Source organism: Aotus nancymaae, unplaced genomic scaffold (genome assembly GCF_030222135.1).
Source record: "Aotus nancymaae isolate 86718 unplaced genomic scaffold, 86718_ANA_hifiasm-v0.15.2.pri h1tg000108l, whole genome shotgun sequence".
Lineage (NCBI taxonomy): Eukaryota > Metazoa > Chordata > Mammalia > Primates > Aotidae > Aotus > Aotus nancymaae.
In genome coordinates, this window is record NW_026988523.1 from 30164009 (window position 1) to 30179560 (window position 15552).

The 15552-nt window shown below is 51.1% G+C and overlaps 1 long non-coding RNA gene across 1 annotated transcript; it reads left to right on the forward strand.

The window, feature by feature from the left end:
• Nucleotides 1-7336: 7336 nt before the first annotated feature.
• Nucleotides 7337-14345, forward strand: LOC135272218 (uncharacterized). The gene is made up of 3 exons (XR_010340298.1): nucleotides 7337-7809; nucleotides 12349-12749; nucleotides 13169-14345. It is a non-coding gene; the product is annotated as an uncharacterized LOC135272218 (long non-coding RNA).
• Nucleotides 14346-15552: the final 1207 nt, after the last annotated feature.

Genomic DNA, 15552 nt, shown 5'->3' on the forward strand with positions numbered 1-15552 from the left:
GAACTTGATTAGTAACTGACAGTTTCCTTAATTGTGTTCCCGCTTGCAACTTAGGACCAGCCAGGGAAAGCCAAATATGCACCCTTAACCAAGCACACAGGATGCCCTGCTTCTAGTTAGCCCACGGGCAGCTTCCCCACACCAACAGCCTCCACTCAGGGCCAACCTGAAGCCTTCCCTGTCCTCAGCTGTAAAGCCGTCCCACGCCTCTGCCTGCCTTCGAAGCTCCGTCAAAATGCAAGTGCCAGTGGCTGACGCCCTTGCTATAGCAAACTCAGAATAAATAATCTTTGCTTTTTTAAGTTGGTTTTTCCTTTATTTCCACAAGACCCAGAAATGAAAGTGCAGGGAGCAGGGGCTGGGCCATCCTGTCAGTTCCCTCGTTCCCCTGGAGTGGAGCTCTGAGCCCTGGAACCCCAGAGTTGGCTGTTACACTGGAAACACTGATCAGACCTTTGGACTCAGCTGAGCTAGGGCGGGAGAAGCCAATTGACTCAGATGAAATCCTCCAGGCATAAAAATCACAAAAGAGTTTTTGTTAGATGCTGTTGGGAGGGAGTGGCTCCAGAGGTCTGGGGAAAGGGCAGGCCGGCTGGCATTAGGCGGGAAAGGCAGCAACTTTGCCTCGAATGGGAGCCAGGGGTTGCCAGGACCCACCTGGGTGGGACAGAGAATTGAGTCACAGTTCTTATCTCACCTCCACTATGATCCTTTCTTCATTCCACAGATGTTCACTAAGCGCATAGTGTGTGCGCCAGGCCCTGTTCTAAGAGATGACAGGCAAGGCCACCGGCGCCGTGGAGCTCGCCCCCTAATGGTGAAGACAAACAGTGAATGACTTTAAAGAAAAAGGTAATTTCAAAAGTGGAAAGTGCCGGGAAGAAAATAAACGAAGATAGTGCAACAGAGAGAAAGGGTGGGGTGTGCGGACACATTCCCTTTCTTTTTTTTTTTTTTGAGACGGAGTTTCGCTCTTGTTACCCAGGCTGGAGTGCAATGGCGCGATCTCGGCTCACCGCAACCTCCGCCTCCTGGGTTCAGGCAATTCTCCTGCCTCAGCCTCCTGGGTAGCTGGGATTACAGCACGCGCCACCATGCCCAGCTAATTTTTTGTATTAGTAGAGACGGGGTTTCACCATGTTGACCAGGATGGTCTCGATCTCTTGACCTCGTGATCCACCCGCCTCGGCCTCCCAAAGTGCTGGGATTACAGGCTTGAGCCACCACGCCCGGACACATTCCCTTTCTAATGCTGCTTCCCGGGGAAGGTGTCTGTGCTGACGTCCCAGGAGCCAGAGGAACCCGCAGTGCAACTAGAGAGGAAGAGCTTTTCCAGGCACGGGGAACAGCTTCAGCAAAGGCCCCGAGGTGGCCCGGGATTGACATGTCCAATAAAGAACGGACAGGACAGTGTGGCCGGAGCAGCAATGACAGCGCTGGGATGAGACCGGGGAGGAGGCTCAGGCCTGAGCAGACATCAAGGGGCTTCTTGGCCATGTCGAGAGTTATTTTATTTTATTCTAATTATAACAGGAAGCTATTGAAGAAAAAGGCACTGAATGTCAGGGCCTTAGAAGAGCTGCTTTGCCGAGCTCCTGTCAGAATCACAGCAGAGGGCGTGTGTGAGTGGTGGGGGGCAGCCTTGTGGTGGTGGAGTGTAGATCAGCCTCACTGCCGTAAGCCACAACCCCCTGCTGAGTAGGGCAAGATGAGCCACATGGCATGTGGAGACCCTGAAACTCTATGCTAAATGTTTTTGTGTATACCTATCTTAGGAAGAGAAACAGAGTTTTTTGGGGCGTTGTTGTTTTGTTTTGTTTTTTGAGATGGAGTCTCGCTCTGTCACCCAGCATGCTGGAATGCAGTGGTGCAATCTCTGCTCACTGCAACCTCCATCTCCCGGGTTCAAGTGATTCTCCTGCCTTAGCCTCTGGAGTAGCTGGGACTACAGGCAGCATGCCACCACTACCCGGCTAATTTTGTATTTTTAGTAGAGACGGGGTTTTGCCATGTTGGCCAAGCTGGTTTCAAACTCCTGACCTCAGGTGATCTGCCTGCCTTGGCCTCCCAAAGTGCTGGGATTACAGGCCTGAACCACAGCACCGGGCCTTTTTTTTTTTTTCCCCCAGATTCTAATTCCTAAGCAGTAAAAACCCAGAGCTTTTATCAGCCTCTCAGGAGAGTCTCTGTCACCAAAAAGATAGAAAAAGGAGAATATTTACACATGCTTCCGTATGCATGGGGTATTTTAATAAGGACACAGATGTGGCCTTGGAGGCAGCCTGAGAGCAGGAGACGTGTCATGGATCCTGTTTTACTCCTGTTGACCAGGCCGGAGTGGAATGTCACAGTCTTAGCTCACAGCAACCTCCGCCTCCCAGGTTCAAGCAATTCTCCTGCCTCAGCCTCCTGGGTAGCTGGGACTACAGGCATGCACCACCACACCCAGCTAATTTTCATATTATTAGTAGAGATGGGGTTTTGCCATGTTGGCCAGGATGGTGTCCAACTCCCGACCTCAGGTGATCCACCTGCCTTGGCCTCCCAAAGTGTTAGGATTACAGGCGTGAGCCACTGCGCCCAGCTGCTTTACCTATTTTTAAAATCCGGTGTAAATGACTGACGCTGTGGACGAGGATGGCGTGGGGAGGAAGGTGCCGAAGTCTCGGCATGTTAGGAAGCTGGGGGAAGCCCTTCCCACCCTTAACCCAACCTTCTGGGCCAGGGCAGGGCAGTGACAAACCCACGGCCAGATCCTAACCCGGGCGGCCCCACCCTACCCTTAACCTGTGCTCACACGCCTTGACTCTGAGGAGCTGGTCCTGAACAGGCGGGGCGCAGGAGGGCAGCACCTCCCCTAAGCCGGAGGAGACCGCAGCTGCCCTGCAGGTGTGGGCTGCACTGCTCTGCAAGAGACTCCCTGGAGAGAGACCCCCTTTGCCCAGGTCACTGAAGCCACTGTCATCCTGTGCGCGTGCCCGAGGCTCTTCTGAGCCCCATACTTCATGGAAAGAGCCCCGCACCTGGTTGGCCCCGACGGGAGTGCTTTGCTCAGCCCTAGGCTCTTATGAAGGTTCAGCCCCAATGTCTTGGTTGGTCATTTTGCCTTCAGTCAAAGTTCACTTCACTCTGCCTGGCATCTGTGCCCAGTCCTACTCAGGAGATGAGACCGAGATAGCAATGTCCTCTGTAACTCTCCCCAGAAGCTTGGCTGGAATTTACTTTGCCTCCCCACAAATAGGCTCTGGCCGGACCTTCAGGACCCATCTGTTCTCAGCAATCAGCCAGGCCCTGCTGGTGTTCAGATCCCCAGTAATCTCGGGCCACGAGCCGGGGAACAGAGTCTGCTGGTGATGACAGGTCCCTGGCAGGATGCAAAGCGGCTAAGGGCCTCCTGGGCCAGCACTTGGGCGAACCAGAGCATGGTTCTCCTCTGCTTGGGAACAGCTGGGGCTGTTGCATAGCTTCCTCCTGAGGCCTTTGAAATGGCCTCCTCTAGAATTGCCTGAACCCAGGAGGCGGAGGTTGCGGTGAGCCGAGATCGCGCCATTGCACTCCAGCCTGGGTAACAAGAGCGAAACTCCGTCTCAAAAAAAAAAAAAAAAAAAAAAAAAATGAAATGGCCTCCTCTGAGGAGCCAGAGCACAGTCACTCATACTTGTGTAAACAAACAGTATTTTAATGCCAAATCTAACTTGATTTTTTTTTTCATTTTGAGACTGCGTCTCACTTTATTACCCAGGCTGGAGTGCAGAGGTGCAATCTCGGCTCACTGCAACCTCCACCTCCCAGGCTCAAGCAATTCTCCTGCCTCAGCCTCCCAAGTAGTTGGGACAACAGGTGCCTACCACCACACCCGGCTAATTTTTGCATTTTTAGTAGAGATGGGGTTTCACCATGTTGGTCAGGGTGGTCTGGAACTCGTGAGCTCAAGTGATCTGCCCACCTCGGCCTCCCAAAGTGCTGGGATTACAGGCATGAGCCACTGCGCCCTGGCTCAAATCTAACTCTGAATTAAACAGTGATATCAGCCAATATGTGTGGAGGACTTACACTGTTCAGTTATGGGCTTTTTTTTTTCTGGAGGCAGAGTCTTGCTCTGTCACCAGGTGCCAGGCTGGAGTGCAGTGGCGCGATCTCGGCTCACTGCAACCTCCACCTCCCAGGTTCAAGCAATTCTCCTGACTCAGCCTCCCGAGTAGCTGGGACTACAGGTGCGCGCCACCACGCCCAGCTAATTTTTGTATTTTTTAGTAGAGACAGGGTTTCACCATGTTGGCCAGGATGATCTCGATCTCCTGACCTTGTGATCCGCCTGCCTCGACCTCCCAAAGTGCTGGGATTACAGGCGTGAGCCACCGCGCCTGGCCCCAATTATGGGCTTTATGTGTATCTTTTAATTTAAACTCCACAGAACCCCGACGCTTGGCATACTTCACACAGCCAGTTGGCGCGGGAGCCGCGGCAGCCTGTAAACGCTCTGCTTGGAGCTGCTGATAAACAAAAACTGATGCACAGAAGGCCCCACAGTTTGGCACTGCACGGACTTCCCAAAAGTCCACATCCTGATGACTGGTTCCGTCGGGGGGGCTTAGAGCACGCAGCGAGGGCTGAGAAGCAGCCACCATACAATCGGTGACTGAAATGTCATCACACAGTCCTCTGTGCCAGGCCTTCTGGGGAAACAGACATGTAAGGCGAGGTCCTCCTCTGAGGGATTTCTTATTTATTTATTTATTTATTTATTTTTATTTTTTTTAAGACGGGGTTTCACCATGTTGGTCAGGCTGGTCTTGAACTCCCGACCTCAGGTGATCTGCCCGCCTTGGCCTCCAAAGTGCTTGGATTACAGGTGTGAGCCACCACGCCCAGTCTCCTCTGAGGGATTTCTATGTGAGTACTGAAAATTTAATAACATAAAGACACAGCCTACCTGTGGCCACACCATGGCATGAGCCATGTGGATTCCAGGTGCTGAATGAAGCTGGAAGGGCAGAGGTCACATTGGGCCAGTATGTGCTTCTTGGAAAAGGTGGCATTTGAGTCTCTTGAAGAATGAGCAGGAGATGAGGGACGGGAAGGAGAAGGCATTCCTGGGATGCCATGAGCAAAGTGTCACAGTTTTGCATCGATCACCGTCATCCATGTAAGAGTGAGGACAGCTCAGCCAGGCGGTGGCCACAGAATGGAGAGGGACACACAAATATGTGGAGAAGGAAGGAAGCCTTTGGGTTAAAAGGCCAAGACTTGACACCTGCGAGGACCTGCAGTCTAACCCTGCATTTGTCCCTAAACCCAAGGCAAGTCATGTTGCTTCCGAGGCAGTTTCTTCACATGTGAAATGAAAGGACCGGGCAAGATGATCTCTTCAGTTCCGATGGCCAGGCATGCTGGCCCCCGCCTATCTTCTCAACACTTCGGGAGGCCGACGCAGAAGGATTACTGGAGCCCGCTCAAGACTAGCCTGGGCAACACAGGGAGAATCTCACCTCTATAAAAAAATTAAAAATATTAGCTGGACATAGTGGCAGGACCTGTGGTTCCAGCTACTCAGGAGGCTGAGGTGGGAGGACATCTGAACCTGGGACGTCGAGGCTGCAGTGAGCTGTGATCATACCACTGCATTCCAACCTGAGCAATCAATAAATAAACAGGTAATAAAGTTCCTTACTACTCTAGAATCAGGGTAGAAAGGAGTGAAGACGACTTTAGGATTTTGAAGAACAGGGAAGAGCAGGTCTAGGGAGAGACCCTTTCACAACCCTTCCTTGTGCTGGGGTCAGATCACCACTGCCACAGGCTGACCAACCAGTTCTCAGACCTGCACGGGCTGTGCGTTGCCTCCCACATCTCTCCCCGGGATGTGAGCCTGTCTACATCAAGGCAACGAGAGGCAGCAAGCTTTGCCCCAGCTTTTCTCCAGTGAGGAAGCACCATCATCACCAACACCATCTCGCCACGACAGCCTGCAGGTGAAGGTGGCAATCCCCTAAATTCACACTTCAGTTCCTTCACCCCAGGGAAATGGGCACTGGAAACAGCAATCAGGTTGTTATTGAGAAATCTGTTAAAGTATGGCCTCTGCATACTTTGAGGTCCCCAATTAGCTCATGCCTGGTTCACAGGCAAACTTTCCAACAAGCAGTGCCAATCTCGTATTTGGGTGTGTATAAGAGCCCCTGTGGAGGCCGGGCACGGTGGCTCACAACTGTAATCCCAGCACTTTGGGAGGCCAAGGCGGGAGGATCGCTTAAGCCCAGGAGATCCAGGCTGCAGTGAGCTAAGATCATGCTTCTGCACTTCAGCCTGGGTGACAGACACCCTGTTCCAAAAAATAAAGAAGAATCCCTTGGAGCTCATGAACAGGATCACCCAGAGGAGGGGACAGGGCACCTTTATTTTTGTAACCTCCCAGGCAATTGTTAGGCACACCGAAGTGACAGACTCTGGGGTTGGTGGAGCTGCCCAGGGGGTTTGGGCTGGGAGAGCGGCGGGGCGGGGGCCCTCCGAGGAGGTGACGTGCTCCTTAGAGCGAGACTGAGCTATCTCTCCAAAGAGAGCAGCGCAGCGGGGCTGGCCCTGGGCAGAGGGGATGAAGGCAGTGGGGGCCGGAGGACACAGCCTTCGAGGCGGAGCGAGGGGCCAGGGCCAGATCCTGAAGCTGCCGGGACAGGGGGCTGTGAGCAGGGACCGGAGGCCTTGGCAGCCCAGGGGACGGACACGCGCCTTCCCATCCACCCTTGGTCCACGGCGTGGGCCGGGCCTATGGTGGGAGGAGCAGCACCTCCTGCCTCCCAGCAGGCCCCGGCTCTCCTGGCTCTCCTGCGTCTGACTTCAAGTCCTTGGTATGCATGAAATTCCTGCCTCTCCTCCACCGCCCTGCCCGCCTCCCTGGCTCAGTTACGGGTTTTGTCCCTTTTCCTACCCTTTTATGTCTGCTTTCCTCAGGCCTTCAGCCCAGTCTGTCAAGATTAATTCGGCACCAAATTGGCTTTCTCTAGAAACGCAAGGAAACTTCTAGGCACAAGAGCAAGATTCGTGTGGGGAAAATGCCCAGGGCTCCTTCCTCAGGGCAGTCCCAGGGTTGGAGTCCTCGACCCGACAGCGCGCTGGAGGGGGGGCCCTGTCTGGAGGGAGCAGCTGGCTCAGGGTCTTCCACCCGCCCGGCACCCCCCCAACCCCAGCCCTGCTCCTGAGAGACAGGCCCCCATCACAGCATGACTAGGGCCTTCTCGCCCCCAGAGCTCACCTCTCGGTAAGCCTCTGCTCTGCTTGAAAAAAATTCTTCATTTGCTTTTGGACTGGGGCGACTGGTTGCAGTTTGGGGCCATCATGGTGTGGACGTTTATGTTCTCGGAGGAGCCTCTTTGGGGAAGGAAATTGGGTTTCTCTCACCTTCCTTACCTGAGACAAAATGTGCTATTTCCTGCTCTGAATTCAGCATCTATAATTGCTCTGGAAATTGGTCGCAGTGCCATGTGGTCAGTACATTAGTGCAATTCTAGACTCCAGAACAAAACAATAGGTTGCTCTGTTTTCTCAAAATGCTTTGAGTCCTCAGGCCCGGCCCCCGACCACCAGGCAGTGCCCGCACTTCCTCCGTGGTCTCGCCCCTCTTCCCAGAGCATCTGTCCTCACAGCCGCCTCACATTCTGTCCAGAACCCCCAAGCGCAAGGAGCCTGTCAAGCTGAGACGGCATCATGGAACTCCGTTCTACTGGCGTATCTGCCAGAATTCGTGGTCAAGAGGACAGGTTCTGGCCTGGTGTGTGGCTCCCGCCTGTAATCCCAGCACGTTGGGAAGCCAAGGTGAGAGGATCATTTGAGCCCGTTTGAGACCAGCCTGCATAACATAGTACTCCATCTCTACAAAAAAAAAAGATTAAAAATTAGGCTGGGTGTGGTGGCTCACACCTGTACTCCCAGCTCTTTGGGAGGCCGAGGCAGATAGATCACCTGAGGTCAGGAGTTCTGAGACCACACTGGTCAACATAGCAATATCCTGTCTCTACTAAAAATACAAAAATTATCTGAGCATGGTGGCAGGCACCTGTAATCAGAGCTACTTGGGAGGCTGAGGCAGTAGAATCACTTGAACCCAGGAGGCAGAGATTGCAGTGAGCCAAGATTGCGCCATTACACTTCAGCCTGGGCGACAAAAGTGAAACTCAGTCTCAAAAAAAAAAAACCCCCACAAAATTTAAAAATTAGCCAGACGTGATGGTGCACACCTATAGTCCCAGCTACTCAGGAGGCTGAGGCAGGAGGATAAGCCCCAGAGTGGGAGGCTGCAGTGAGCTATGATCAGGCCACTGTACTCCAGCCTGGGCAACAGAGCAAGACCCTGTCTCAAAAAAAAGAAAAGAGCCGGGCACGGTGGCTCACGCCTGTAATCCCAGCACTTTGGGAGGCCAAGGCGGGTGGATCACGAGGTCAAGAGATCGAGACCATCCTAGTCAACATGGTGAAACCCCGTCTCTACTAAAAATACAAAAAATTAGCTGGGCATGGTGGCACGTGCCTGTAATCCCAGCTACTCAGGAGGCTGAGGCAGGAGAATTGCCTGAACCCAGGAGGCGGAGGTTGCAGTGAATCGGCCATTGCACTCCAGCCTGGGCAATAAGAGCGAAACTCTGTCTCAAAAAAAAAAAAAAAAAAAAGAAAGACAAAGAAGAAAGAAAGGACCAGGCCTGGTGGCTCATGCCTGTAATCCCAGCACTTTGGAATGCTGAGGTGGGTGGATCACTTGAGGTCAGGAGTTCAAGACCTGCCTGACCAACATGGTGAAACCCCGTCTCTACTAAAAATACAAAAATTAGCTGGGCATAGTGGCAAGTGCCTGTAATCCCAGCTATTCAGGAAGCTGAGGTAGGAGGATGGCTTGAACCCAGGAGGTGGAGGATGCAGTGAGCAGAGATTGTGCCACTGCACTCCAGCTGGGTGACAGAGCAAGACACCGTCAAGAAATAACGAGAGAAGCTGGGTGTGGTGGCTCACACCTGTAATCCCAGCACTTTTGGAGACTGAGGTGGGCAGATCACAGAGGTCAGGAGTTCATACCAGCCTAACCAACATGGTGAAACCCCGTCTCTACTAAAAATACCAAAAATACAAACATTAGCTGGGCATGGTGGTGTGCACCTGTAATCTCAGCTACTCGGGAGGCTGAGGCAGAAGAATAGCTTGAACCTGGGAGGTGGAGGTTGCAGTGAGCCCTGAGATTGTATCACTGCACTCCAGCCTGGGTGACAAGAGCAAGACTCCATTGAAAGAAAAGAAAAGAAAAAAAAGAAAGGGCTGGGCGCGGTGGCTCACGCCTGTAATCCTAGCACTTCGGGAGGCCAAGGCAGGTGGATCACCAGAGGTCAAGAGTTCAAGACCAGCCTGGCTAACATGGTGAAACTTCGTTTCTACTAAAATTACAAAAAATTAGCCAGGCATGGTGGCATGTGCCTGTAATCCCAGCTACTCAGGAGGCTGAGGCAGGGGAATTGCTTGAACCCAAGAGGTAGAGGTTGCGGAGAGCCAAGATTACACCCTTGCACTCCAGCCTGGGCAACAAGAGCGAAACTCCATCAAAAAAAGGAAGAAAGGGAGGAAGGGAGGAAGGGAGGAAGGAAGGAAGGAAGGGTTCTGTCCAGATAGTAGCATCATTTTCCCCCCAACTCCTGGCACAGAGGCTGAGCCATTACTGTCAACCTGCTGTGAAAAGACATTATGTCCTATCTGTCACTGGCAAATCCTGAGCAGACTCTTGCTGGACTCTGAGAGCACCCCCAGCAAAGAACTCTGAGCATCACAGCTGGGCAGCTTGAAGTCTTCCTCTAATGCAGAGTCTTGATCTACCTGGAACATCAGCTACAGAATAATTTTGCGTGGCATCATTAACAATAGTGCTGCCTTCATTTTGTATATGACTCCACAGCTTTCACACACATTCCATCGTTTGTATTTGGGTTTTTGTGAAAACCTATGAAGTTGGCCAGGTGCAGTGGCTCATGCCTGTAATCCCAGCACTTTGAGAGGCCGACGCAGGTGGATCACCTGAGGCAGGAGTTCGAGACTAGCCTGGCCAACATGATGAAACCCCATCTCTACTAAAAATACAAAAATTAGCCAGTGGTGGCACGCACCTGTAGTCCCAGCTACTGGGGAGGCTGAAGTGGGAGAATTGCTTGAACTTGGGAGGCAGAGGTTGCTGTGAGCCGAGATCGTGCCATTGCACTCCAGCCTGGGCAACAGAGTTGGACTTAAAAAAAAGAGAGAGAAAATATAGGAATATATATATTTTAAAGAAAATAAAGATGGCCAGGCGCAGTGGCTCACACCTGTAATCCTAGCACTTTGGGAGGCCGAGGTGGGTGGATCACGAGGTCAGGAGTTCAAGACCAGCCTGGCCATCATGGTAAAACCCTATCTTAAAAAAAAATAATAAAATAAAATAAAGAAAGTCTGCATAGCAGTGACTGGGAGACCAGAACATCCATTCATGTCTTGGTCCTCATCTTACCAAATGGATCACATCCTGTTTCTTCATCATTTCATCAGCTGTGAGACAGCTGGGCCGTGACAGGGCAGGACGACAACCAGAAAATGCTGGAATGTGGCTAGAGCTGAGGCAGTGCTCACCCGACATGCGTTCATTAAATGCCTACTATGTGCAGGGAGAGGCGGTGAATACAAAGGTAAACACAGCAAGGTGGTCTCTGGAAGGCACAGGTCAGCTGGCTGCTCTCACAGCAGCTGCGCAGTATGGGCGGCTGGGCCAAGCCCAAGCACAGTGGTCAGAAGAACAGCATCAGTGAGACAAAACAGTGGAGACAGCGGACTCAGTGGCTGGAGGCCAGCCTGGCCCGCAGCAATTGGGAATGGGGTGTCTCTTCTGAAACAAAAGAGTTGAGCAACCAGGATTCGGAGAGGCAGAAAAGCAAACACCAGGCTTTCCGAAAATGGTTGCTATGACCACGAACCCCAAAACAGACAGCTGCACGTTCTATTCTGGCCCCCACCTGGACATACGATTGGTATTAGCGTCAGCATTATCTTAGAATAGGGACAACATCTTATATGAGGCATTCGTTCAAAATGTTATTTAATTCAACACAAATAAAACTTCCTTATGCTACTGCCAGGGGGAAAAATTATTAAGTAAACTTGGCTAAATTTCTGGAAATTTTATTTGCATACAATGTATACAAATAACAACACCTAATTTAGAATCCTGGCTCTCTCACTTTCTAGCTGAGAGATTAGGGACAAATTAGTGGATCTGTTTTTGTGTCTTTGTTTGCAAATCTGTAAATGGTGTAACAGTCTCCACCTCACAGGGTTACAATGAGGACAGAGTGAGGTAATGTGTGTAAAGCTCTTCTAAAAGTCCAGTCAGGGGCTCAAAGTAAGTGCTATGTCTATGTTAGTTATATTATTCTTATTAAATCAGTAAGTATGTTGAGCTCAACGTCAGCCCTCTCTTATCCTGTCCCCTCTTCTTTTCGATTATCTGTCCTATCTTTAGAGATAATTTTGGATGAACATCTACTTTTTTTGAGACAGAGTCTTGCTCTGTCGCCCAGGTGCCATCTCAGCTCACTGCAAGTTCTACCTCCTGGGTTCGAACAATTCTTCTGCCTCAGCCTCCCAAGTAGCTGGGATTACAGGCATGTGCCACCACACCTGGTGCAGTGTTTTGTATTTTTAGTAGAGATGGGGTTTCACCATGTTGGCCAGATTGGTCTCAAACTTCTGAGAACCTCAAAATCTGCCCACTTCGGTCTCTCAAAGTGCTGGGATTACAGGCCGGATGAACATCTACTTAATATATAATATTTTAAAAAACTTAAAAAAAGAGTTTATTTGTTTACTTTTGAGACAAAGTCTTCCTATGTTGTGCAGGCTGGTGTCAAACGCCTGGGCTCAAGCAATCCACCCACCTCATCCTCCCGAAGTGCTGGGATTACTGGCATGAGACACCGCACCCAGCCTAAAAATTTATTTTTATCCTGGAGACAGTGTTCACAAACTTAATACAAGTTGCTGAGGCACAGGAAACTTTTTTTTTTAAGATGGGGTTTCACTATGATGGCCAGGCTGGTCTTGAACTCCTGACCTCAGATGATCCACCCACCTCAGCCTCCCAAAGTGCTAGGATTACAGGCGTGAGCCACCGCGCCCGGCTCAGAAACTCTTTTCTGTAAACAATATTTTCAGACCCCCAAGCTATGAGAGGTGACAGCAGTAGCAAATCTCATGAGCTCTGTGGTCAGCAGCCATCTTAGTAGAAAGCACCATTCTGACCTTCAGTTTTCAGCAGTTACAAATATCAAAGGCAGACCTTTTCTCTCCTCCCAGGCTCCCTTCCCCGCCCCTGTCCTGCAGCTTTCCTCCCTGTAGATAAGTGAATGCTGATGGGGTGTGACTGGACCAGTACTGAAGGGTCCCTGGCCTAAAATATCTTCCTCTGCCGGGAAGGCTGCGCTTCTCATCATCTGGATCATACTCTGAGGTCTGGACAAAGGGGCTTCCCCTTCAAAGCTAGCACTATAAATATGCCTCAAGGTTAGGACAGTGTCACGGGGCGGGGGTGGGGGGGGACCCTGGATAAACCACCCCTCCGGGAGGGATATTAACCCTTTATCTTCCCAAGCCATGTAGGAACTCAGGACCCAGATGGAGGAAGAGGAGAGGCAACCTCTGGAGGTGCAGGTCAATCTGACCCACGTGGTGCTTCGTGGTGTGCTTCATGTTTTCAGGTTACTCTTGTTGTTTTCAGTGACTTATCAATATTTTCAGCCGGGGTGTTTTATAACTTCTCTTGAAAAACAAAACACAAACATGTCCTGCATCCCCTCAAAGTCACAGAGGCCCCAGGTGTCCTCAGCTTACCTGCCGGGCTCCTGGGCCACCCCGCACAGTGGAAACATCAGGAGAGCAGGCTGGGCACCTGGGACTCATGTGTCTGTTTTACAACATTCCAATTCAAATATTTCTTTAACTACAAATATAAAAAACAAAACTCTAATATAAAATATGAAAAACTATAGATGATACACAGTAGCATAAATAGTCCTTTGTCCTAAAAGAACTTAGGGATTTAAGAAAAAAAAATGCATGTTAAATTTCAAATAATGAAACAATTCCTTTTCTCCTTTCTTTCTTTTTTCTTTTTTAGAGATGGAGTCTGGCCATGTTGCCCAGGCTGGACTTGAACTCCTGGCCTCAAGTGATCGTCCTACCTCAGCCTCCGGAATTGCTGGGACTATAGGTGCCTGCAATTATGCCCAGCTCAGGACACAATTCTTACATTTATTTAATTTAATTTATTTATTTATTAATTTTTTCCCTAGAGTGCTCAGCAGGAAATTTATTTTATTTATTTATTTATTTTTGAGACAGAGTCTTGCTCTGTCACCCAGGCTAGAGTGCAGTGGCACCATCTCAGCTCACTGTAACCTCCACCTCCCTGGTGAGGCAGTTCTCCCTGTCTCAGCCTGTGAGTAGCTGGGATTACAGGCGTGCATGCCATGACACCTGGCTAATTTTTGTGTTTTTAGTCGAGACGGGGTTTCGCCATGTTGGCCAGGCTGGTCTCACACTCCTGACCTCAGGTGATCCACCCACCTCAGCCCCCAGGTGTTGGGATTACAGGCATGAGCCACCGCACTGGGCCCAATTCTCACACTTTGAAAGCATTTTATATTTTCATATCCATCATCTTCTTAGAGATAACATCTGCTTCAGCTGAGCCCAGTATTAACCTTCCCATGAGGAAGGTTAGCTGCAGTGTCTGATCAGATCCAACTCCTTGAGGCCAGAGACTGTCTTCTTGCTTCACCCTCAATACCACGTGCAAAAGGTGCCCAAGAAATGACAGCAGGGGAAGCAAAGACCTCTGCTATTTTGTGAGGATGCAGGACAATGTTAGAGCTTCTATTTTTGTGTTTTAGTTTTTCAAAATAAATTTTAAAATATCCAAGTATTAAAACAGGTATTGACAAGTTGTTTAAAAAAAAAATACACCTTTAGGTCAGACCCAGTGTCTCACGCCTGTAATCCCGGCACTTTGGGAGCCCAAAGGAGGATTGATTGAGCCCAGGAGTTTGAAATTAGCTTGTCTTAAAAACAAAAAACAAACAAAAAACCTTTAAAACACTGAATAGGCTGGGCGAGGTGGGTAATCCCAGCACTTTGGGAGGCCGAGGAGGGCTGATCACCTGAGGTCAGGAGTTCGAGACCAGCCGGACCAACATGATGAAACCCCGTCTCTACTAAAAATACAAAAAATTAGCCAGTGCCATGGCAGGCGCCTGTAATCCCAAGTACTTAGGAGGCTGAGACAGGAGAATCGCTTTAACCCGGGGGGCGGAGATTGCAGAGAGCCGAGATCACGTCACTGCACTCCAGCCTGGGCGACAGAGTGAGACTCCATCTCAAAAAAACAACAACAACAACAAAAAAGTGACCATTTATTATCTATTCTATGCCAGCCATTTTACATATTTTATTTATGTATTTATCTTTTGAGACGAAGTATTATTCCGGGTCTCTCTCTGTCTCAGTGTGGCACGATCGTAATTCACTGCAGCCTCAGGCTCCTGGGCTCAAGCGATCCTCTCACCTCAGCGTCCGGGGTAGCGAGGACTACAGGCTTTCACCACTACGCCCAGCTTCCATATATTATTTATTTTTAATATAACTAATAGATGGATTACTCTTGTGGTTAAAAAATTCATAAAAATAACATAACACGTAGAGTAAAAAGCAGAAGCCGTTTTCATTCTTCCCCCAACCCTGCACTGCTCCCCAGATGTCACCAATACTACTGAGTTTGGAGTGCATTCCTCCAGATGTAAATGGATAGAGACATCTCCAAGCCCATCACATACATTAGATTAGTCCCATTTTGCAGATGAGCAAACGGCACCACACAGAGGTGGAAGTATTCATCGAAGCCCCCAGAGCTGGCAAGTGCCGGAGCTGAGGTTCAAACCAAGTCAGTGTGACTCAGAAGTCAGCACGCTGTCCTTCCGCTAAGTCCCGAGTGTAAAACTTTACTGAGGAAAAACCGAAGCTCCCAGAGGTCGCAGCACCGAACCACAGGGTTCACTGCCCGGCACGGGAGAGGCAGGAGTGACTAAGCTCGCAGGGAGGCCGCGCGGAGGAGAGAGCCTGCACCCACGCGGGTCGGGGGCCGCGGGCACCTCCGTCCAGGGCGCCGCCCTCCCAGACCCACGGCTCTCCCAGGCCACCCGGCTCCTGGCGCCCCTGGAGGCTGCCCCGCCTGTTCCGCGCCGCTCTCGCACCGCCCACCCGAGCCTCTCGGGGGCCCGGGCTGCTGAAGTCCCGAGTTCCAGCCGGGCACGAGGACAGCGCCCGGGAGCGACGGCCGCCTCCGACCCCGGCCGGGCGCGCCTGGGCTTCTCCCCGCCGCAGCCGTCGGGGGGCGCCAGGCGCGCAGTCCGGGGTGGGTGGCCCTGGCGAGCCGGACCGCTGGGCCGACCGTCCACACCCCAGGGCCGCCGAGGGGCGCGGGCCCGGGCGCGTGGCGGGCGTGGC